Source organism: Anser cygnoides, chromosome 1 (assembly GCF_040182565.1).
Source record: "Anser cygnoides isolate HZ-2024a breed goose chromosome 1, Taihu_goose_T2T_genome, whole genome shotgun sequence".
Taxonomy (NCBI): domain Eukaryota; kingdom Metazoa; phylum Chordata; class Aves; order Anseriformes; family Anatidae; genus Anser; species Anser cygnoides.
In genome coordinates, this window is record NC_089873.1 from 41893428 (window position 1) to 41901470 (window position 8043).

At 48.2% G+C, this 8043-nt stretch overlaps 1 long non-coding RNA gene across 3 annotated transcripts; it reads right to left on the bottom strand.

Moving 5' to 3' along the window:
• Positions 1 to 933: 933 nt before the first annotated feature.
• LOC125179939 (uncharacterized) lies at positions 934 to 7406 on the bottom strand. Of its 3 annotated transcripts, none has more exons than XR_010829886.1 (4): positions 6913 to 7406; positions 5578 to 5662; positions 1980 to 2691; positions 934 to 1322 (listed from the first exon to the last, which is right to left on the bottom strand). It is a non-coding gene; the product is annotated as an uncharacterized lncRNA (long non-coding RNA). The 3 variants fall into 3 exon arrangements; XR_010829885.1 differs by lacking the exon at positions 6913 to 7406 and adding an exon at positions 6737 to 6790; XR_010829879.1 differs by lacking the exon at positions 6913 to 7406 and having other exon boundaries at positions 5578 to 6068.
• Between the last annotated feature and the right edge of the window lie 637 nt (positions 7407 to 8043).

Below are 8043 nucleotides of genomic sequence, written 5' to 3' on the forward strand. Positions count from 1 at the left end.
AAGAACTTAAGGATTAATGAAGGAAATAAAACCATATCCATGTCTCCTCAAGATATTTTCTTACATCCATGGCAGACTTGTGAATCTGACAGAAACGTATTTATGTCTGCTGGGCAGATCCAGTTATAAGAAAAAAATTGCCTATGAAAGCTATTCTGCCAGTAAGAAAGCTATAGAAGCTCATTTCTAATGCATATAAGCTCTTATTTAAGTATCACAAAATCACTCTTCAGGGTACTTTTGCTCTTTGTTACAAGAAGCACATATTTTATAATGCCATCTGATTGCTTTGTTTGGGTTATAATGGTTTTGCAGTGTTATTTAGACCTAAATAATTTGCTTTTCCTTCTGTTTTATGTTTAGGAGACTTTCTGTTCTTGTGGTTTGTTTTGGTTTTCTCGGGGGGGGGGGGGGTGTGGTTGTTTGTTTGTTTGTTTTATTATTTATTTATTTATTTTCTATTTGGAAACAAGTAAACTAGAGAGCACTTCCTGTGCCATCTGAGGCTGAAAGTAACAGCATGGAGTCAGGGAGGGCTATTCAGCAGCCAATTTGTATCCCTGCTTGACTATCCCTTCAACATGAGTGTAAGTGGTTTCAAGCATACAGGGTCTGGGGCTAGCAGAAAAAAAGCAACAATCAAGAAGGTGAATTCTCTAGAAATGCTAAAACTAGAAGAAGAGTTGAGCATGCTGTTGAAGAAGCTGTGAATTTAGATCAGGGGACTGGTGAGCTTTCCCCTTCTTCAGAGTCAGATTGCAGTTCAGTTGCTGATATAAGAGGAAGTGGATGTTTCACCCACTTTTTCCTGTGAAAATACTGTTTTTAGGCACTTAAATTGTCCATTTCTGACCATTCAAGTTGTTTTACAACCATGGTATAAATTTTGTTTGAAAATTCAGCTACATGTGAAAATGAGACTCGAGAAAATAATACAGCATTAAAATTTATTGTCCTTTGAATAACTTCACCTTTAGAACAAGTGTTTGAAAATTAGCAGGAAAGTGGTCTTTCCATCAGAGACATGTCTCTCACCATTCTACAGAAACCTGTCCAGTTTGAACCCCTTTGTAAGCCCCAGCTGCACAGCAGAGTGCCTTCAGCGTTGACAGCTAAAAGTCAGGGCAAGAGTTAGGCTGAGAGTTTTCATCTTCCATGAGGAAACTCACTTCCAAATTTGCTCAGGTTATTGGATTTTGGAAAATCACATTTGCATAGATGCTTCAAGGATGTCTTGAATTTTAGCAGCTCTGCTTTCTGAAGACTCAGTCTCTCCAGAACAACTCCCATCTCGATGGGCTGGCAGCCAGGCCGTGCCTTCCCTGCGAGAGAAGAGGGCACAGTAATGAGGGGCATAGAAATGAACACTTGTGCCTAAAATGCATGATATGCACAGTGTTAAGACCATATCATGAGCAATTAGGATAAAACGTATAGTTGAGGAAGGTGCTTCGTTAACCGAGCATCATCCAACAAGTTCACCAAATCTAATGAGTTCATGTAAGACTATGCCTAGGTATGAGAAGCCACAGTAAGATGGACAGGAAACCTTGTGCCATTTTCTAATTCAGCAGTGCTGGCTTTTGTCTTGTTCTTTTAACATATTTATATGTGTGTATGTGTGTGTGTGTGTAACTGCATGTGAAGAGGGGATCAATATACATGATTTGCTTCCAGTGAGGTTTATGACCTTTTGGGGATCTTTCCTTGAGTTTAAGGAAAGAGATATGGGTCTTGCAGCTGTCTAACAGAAGAGAGGGTGATAAGACATGCCAATATGACCAAGAGAACCCTGGAATTAAGAAATTGTACTAGTATGCTAACAAAAATCATGAGTCTAATGCAACTAGGTTTTTGTTTGTTTGTTTTCTTTTTTTTTCTTTTTTTTTTAAATCTTTTTTTCCCATGTGAAACACAATTTATTTCTCCTCTTTCCCTTCCATACCACCCATGCAGCAGCCTTGTGCATTTGTCCGTACCTGGTATCACAACAAGATTGGAAGTCATTTATCAGGTCAGGTGCCCTGCTGTGAGATGTCCCTGCCACACAGCCCTGCACTAGCAGCCAGCTCCTCCATCAGCCGTCTGAAAGCAGGGGTGCTTCTGCCTCAGGGCCAGATGTGTCCTTGGAAATAACATGGTCATACTAGCAGAAGATGACTCCAGTATCACACTGAAGAATGGACAGTACCTTCATTTGGGAAATACAGCCACTAGCCACTGATATTTGTCACAATAGTATTTCAGAGAACTCAGATAACAAGCCTCAGCCACTCGTTTATGGAACAAAACATCTCCTCTGAAAGAGCCAGTGGTGCAGAAAGGAGGAGGCTGTCAAAGCCTGGACAGTGGACAGTGCTTACCAGACTGCTGCACTTCAATGGAAGAGGGGTAAGGCAATCCAAACGACAAGCGGGTGATCTGAAATGGCTTATCCAGCAACCAGTGCAACCCCTGGTTTTCATTCTCCTGATGGAGTCAGGAATTTTCTGTTCCTGGGAAAGATGCCTTCGTTTGTTGTTTGGAGTTCAGGCTTTTTCCTGAGGTGTGTTCAGGGTGTTACATTTCCTGAGCATGCTGTGCCCATGGTTTTATGATGCATGTAGTGTTTCAGCTCAGGCTTTCTCCTCCTGCTGTGCACGAAATCCCCTGGGGATGTGGTCCTGAGCTCCCATTCAGGTGCCTGTGGCTCTGTAGAGGGACAACACAGAGTCTCCCTTAAGGTTCAATAGCTAGATGTCAAAGTCCTAAGCTTTAATACAGTATCTTTTTTTTTTTTTTTTTTTTCCACGTATCAAAGGTTTCTGTTTAGACATACAAATATCTGATGCTTGTGACACCAGATTACAGCACTTCCCTTGCAGATTGAAGAAAGGGTTTTGCATTTTATTTGACCCCACAAAATACAGAGTCTGCAGCATGGCTCAGTTACCATTTTGAGAGAAATATTCATGTTAGAACTTTTAAATACCGCTGTAACAATAAACTTTTGCTTTTAATACAACATACTTTTTGGATGAAGTACTCTTTTGCTACCGCTTGACTCCAGAGTCTTATAAACAGTTTTTTTTTGCCTGAGATGGGGATTTAGCATACAAAAGGTGCTAATGTATTGGGCTCACAATGCTGTATAAATCTTTATGGTTGGTAGGAGACTCCTTTAGTCTTTGTGACAAGGTCACATCACATGCAGTGATGTAATTTTGAAAGGACTGAAAGTACCCAGTCCTCAGGGATAATATATTAGTTTGTCTTTGTGAGGTTTTAATTGTTTTGTCATTCCACTTACATGAGCGTATGGTAGCTAAGATAATTGATCTCATTCAAACACACAAGCCAAGATGCTGCAATTTCAAACTAGCATGTATCACTGCAGTTATCTTAAATATCATCAAAATAAATTTATTTTTAATTTCATGTAAGTGACACCAACACGCTTCTTTCTATCTCATATAGAGAAAAACCAAAAGGTAACTAATATATATACATTTTTTTAATTTCCAAAATTTTGCAAATTAATTCATAGACAGCTTGAGGATACTTAAAACTACTTTTATACATTGTTAAATAAGAAGCCATGGAGTTTTACATATGAAAGGTATAACTATGCAGTTTATTCTAAAGCTGAGTATCACTTTTTAATTTTTTTCACTATCCTTTGTTAGTCATATTGCAATAAAAGGAAAAATAAAGAATTAATGAATATTTTCTCTACAAAACTGCAAAAATCATTGTAGAAAATTCTTGCTAATAAATAAATTGCCTCCAGATACTTTCTTTGATGTGGAATATGTCTTCTGGAGGACTAGAGGCCTGGTTACTGTTGCACTGTCAGTACTGTTCAGGCTCCTAAAACTGCTTGAGGCATAAGATGGAGTGGTGGAGTCTAAGAAACAGTGAAATACGCTATCCAGGAGAAAAGTGCATTTGCAAAACTTTTGGAAAAGCCAGCCATCACAGTTGGGTGAAAAGGGGGTGGGAGAGTTACGGGCACTGCTGCCGGTTTTGCTGCAGGGGGCAGAGTATGGCATTGAGAGCGTAGACCACTTGGGCTGTTCTCCGGACTGGGATAATGGCGATATCCCACACCGCAGTGAAAAACCTTCTGCTAACAAAACTATGGTTCTGGCAACGCGAGCTGCATCTACATTGGAAACCTCGGCCGGCACATCTCTACCCCATAAAAAATGCACCTCTCACCCAACTGACCTTTTTGGTAGAGGTCTTGCAGCAGAGATGCTGCCTGGATAACTCGCCGCCCTGTGCCTTCTAAGCACGGACAGAAATAATCTCAGAGATATGCAGTCCATGGGCAGGGTGACACCAAAAGGTGTCTGTCACCTGGCATCTTCCCTCACAGAACTACCTCTGCATTACTCAAACTGGGAGACAGCCAGCCTCCCTCTCGTCATGCACTGTAAGGAAAGATGGCCTTGAATGTCCCCTTATATTTTATAGTGTTTTGCAAACTACGATCAAATTGTTTTGTGTTTTATTCTGTGCAAGTTATGGCAGGATTTGGAAAACTGGTCTCTTGGACAGTGTGATAGTCCATTCCTGCCTTTTGTTTAGCCCTTTTAAATAACCTTTGTTATTTCTTAACACTAAGCTCTTGGTAGACGTCTAGCAGCTGGATTTTTTACGCCTCTTGTTTTCTTAAATAGAAATGGCTAGCTGAAATGCCAGGAATTATTTGGAATGGGGAAATACCACACAGCTCAGTGGGAGAGTTTTTTGTTTCTTTCTTTCTTTCCTTCTTTTTTTTTTTTAATTTTTTTTTTCCTCCTGCATCCAAACACGGCTCCATTGGCTGATTCCCCCACCTCCAGCCCCGCTAACAATTTAGGCTCTGCTGGAAAGTACGGTTTCAGCCGCAGCTACACTGAGCAGCGGTGCTGAATATCTGTGCAAAAATAAAGAGCTGTGAGGCCTAACTGGCTGATAGTCTGTAAAAGGAAGCTTTTTCAAGACCAACAGGTATCATGGGGGCCGCTAGCTGCAAACCATCTTCCTTAAACCTACCGCTTGCAACGTGTTCTCCTTCCTCTAGCTCTTACAGGAAAATAGGAGAGAGAAAAAATCCCAGTTTTTATTCTGGAGGAGGAATCCTCTTCTGTCCCTCCTTATCTTGCCTGCCATTCTCCTGCAACAGAGCAGGGCTCCTTCTCTTTAAGGAAACCACCTGATGATTTTTTTCTCATTTCCCCTTCTTGGGAGTTGGAGCACATAGGGTGTTGCCTGCGACGACAGAGCAATGAGGGGCCTGCACTGTGCTCTGCCAGCCGGCTGGTTCTCCAAGCTGAAATAACTTGGAAGTTGCGTCCCCCATCAGCACAAACTTGTGGAGGATGGGGGAAATGTGTGCCTTTGGGGGCTGAGCCAGACCCAGGGGTGGACCAGACACCGCAGGAGCGGGGAGAGGTACGTGACACACCAGTGGGACGGAGCTGGCCGGTGCGTGAGGGGTAAGGGTGGAGACTGAAGAAGCAGCAAGAGCTGCCAGGCTCCATCCATCGACCCGCTCTGAAGTCCACCTGTACCTGTGAGCGGCAGCTTTTGGCACAGCTCCGTACTTACCTGGGCTGACAGCCTTGAGGACGAAGAGGACTTCTTCAGGTCAGGCCCACTTGCTGGGACTGGTGAGGCTGGGGAGCGTTTCGCACTGTGAGTAAGGAGAAAAGGGAGGATGGCATGGTTCAGAACTCTTGGATTTTATTTTTATTTTTTGAGTCTTTTAATTGCCGTTAAAAATGTGGAGGGACGGGAAGTTTTCATCCCTGCCGATTATATATTCTTCCTCCCCATTTCTGCGTCCCGCCCGCTTACAGCACCAGCTCCCCGGGGCAGGGGCTGCCTCTCCTTATCCCCACCCGTGCAGCCGAGCCCTACCGAGGCCTTCGGATCCTGCGGTTCCCCACACGCACACCCCGTTCCCAACGCCCGGAGCAGCGCACCCCAGCCACTCTCCCCGTCCCGTGCCACCCCCCCCCAAGGCAAACTTTGGCCGGCCCGGCACACCGGGGCGGCGGCGGGCGGCGGGGGCAGCGGCGCGCGGCCCCTTTAAATTCCAGCTGTGCGGCGGGGGGGGGGCAGCACCGCTGGCGGCGCGGCGCGGGGCTGGGGCCGGGGCCGGCTGCCGGTGCGCGGCGGCGGGGGCGCGGAGGGGCGCGGAGCCCTGCGGAGCCCTGCGGAGCCCCGGGGAGCCCCGCGGAGCCCCTCGGAGCCGCTCGGAGCCCAGCGGAGCCCGGGGGGAGGCGGCGGCTGCTGCCGGCGCCGCGGTCCCTCGCGGAGGCGGCGAGGATGCGGGTGGCTTCTGCCTTCTTTTTTTGCCTCCTCGAGATGATTTCCATAGTAACCTGATCGAGCGGTGCAATTTCGGAAACTGGGGTGGCTTTATTATTATTTTTCCGCCTTTTTTTTTTTTTTTTATATTCTTCTCTCTCCCCCGTCACGTTTTTCTCCGCTTCTTCCTTCACCCTCCCCACCCCCCCACCCCGCGCCCCCCTCCGAGGAGTGACAGCCGGCAGGTAAGGTGCCCCTGCCCCGCGGGGGCATTTCTGCGCCGCCAACTTCCCCGGGCGGCAGCGGCGAGCAGCGGGGTCCTGCCCGGGGGGGCTGCAGCCCGGGGCCGGGGCCGGATCCCCGCCGGGGGGCGGCACGTCGGGGCGGGGTGCAGCGGGGCCGGGGAGCCCCCTCCCGGGGTTACCCCCGGGGGAGAGCGCCGAGCTCCTCTTACCCTCTTTGTTTGCTTGTTCCCGGAGAGGGTTTTATTCTTCCCTTTGTTTCTCCCTCCTTTTCTCCCCCCCCCCCCCCCCCCCCCCCCCCCCCATCCCTCCCCTGCGTGGTTTGTTTCCTTGCTCGTCTTTCCTTCCTCCTCCCTTTTGTGCGGGTGACAAATCGCACGCACTTTACCTTCAAACCTGCGGCGAGCGAGGACGCAGCCGCCCGGCTGCCCGCTCCCGGTGCGGCCGGCACCCGCCGCATCTCCGCTCCTCGCCTCCCCCCGGCCCCGGGGGGGGCTCCCGGGGCACCTCGGGGCGCCCAGGGGCCGGCCCTCGTCGAGGGGCAGCGGCCCACAGCAGCCCCCGGGGGGATGCACGTCGCGGAAACCTGTGGGCAGGTCAGTCTAGAAGCTTCTCCCCCCCCCGAAACCTGCTCCTTGCCCACCCGCCTGGGCCCGTCCAGAGTTGAGGATGAGGGATGTGTTGGCTTGCCGCTGCCTTGGCCTTGGGTTGGCAACGGCACCGATGGTCCCATGGGTGCTGGGCTGCCACGCGGCTGCCCCACGGTCCCAGCCCCGCTCCTCTCTGCCTCCTCTTGCCTCCAGACCCCAGCATTGCCCCCACCCGGGTGGGCTGCACGGGGCAGGCCCCACAGGTCTGGCTTGGATGGTTGGGGGCTTCTGCAGATTTCCATCATACCCAGTCGGTAGCACCATCGCTATTGCCAGGTGGTGGCTGTGCACCATCAGGTCTCTGCTGAAACTTACTTAGGGAGGGCTCGCTGCCTTCCCTGCCCCTCTGGGTTTCATCCCTAGATGGGCTTCCAGACCGTGACTCAGTTGGGGATGGGGAGGGGGAGTTTGTCATTTTTATATCGGTTTTTACTGAGCACAATGAATAGATGAGTCTGGTCATGGCTTTTTGTTTCTGTCATAAGTGATCAATAATCATCTGGTGGTAAGATGATCTTATTACAGAAAAAGCCAAAGTGCACACTGAAAACAGCTGAAATACAAGGTCAATAACTCATGTGTTATCAACGTTAAGCCTACTTTGCATATTAGAAGATGACGTATTCCTTTCAAAGTAAAGGCAACTTCGAGCTTTTGATGAGCATTATTTCTGATGTAAATAATGAGTGTTCGGTTAAGGCAGGAAACCATCCTTGTTTTGCAGAAGGTTGCCCATCCTAAAACACCCCCAGACCTTTTACAGTCTTCGTTTAGACAAGGTAGAGGAGGATTGCAGTGCTCTTAGGTGGGAATAGTTTTTGTAGCTGCCGGTACAGAGCTTGGTTTGTTCCTCGTGCCCAGCAACTGCT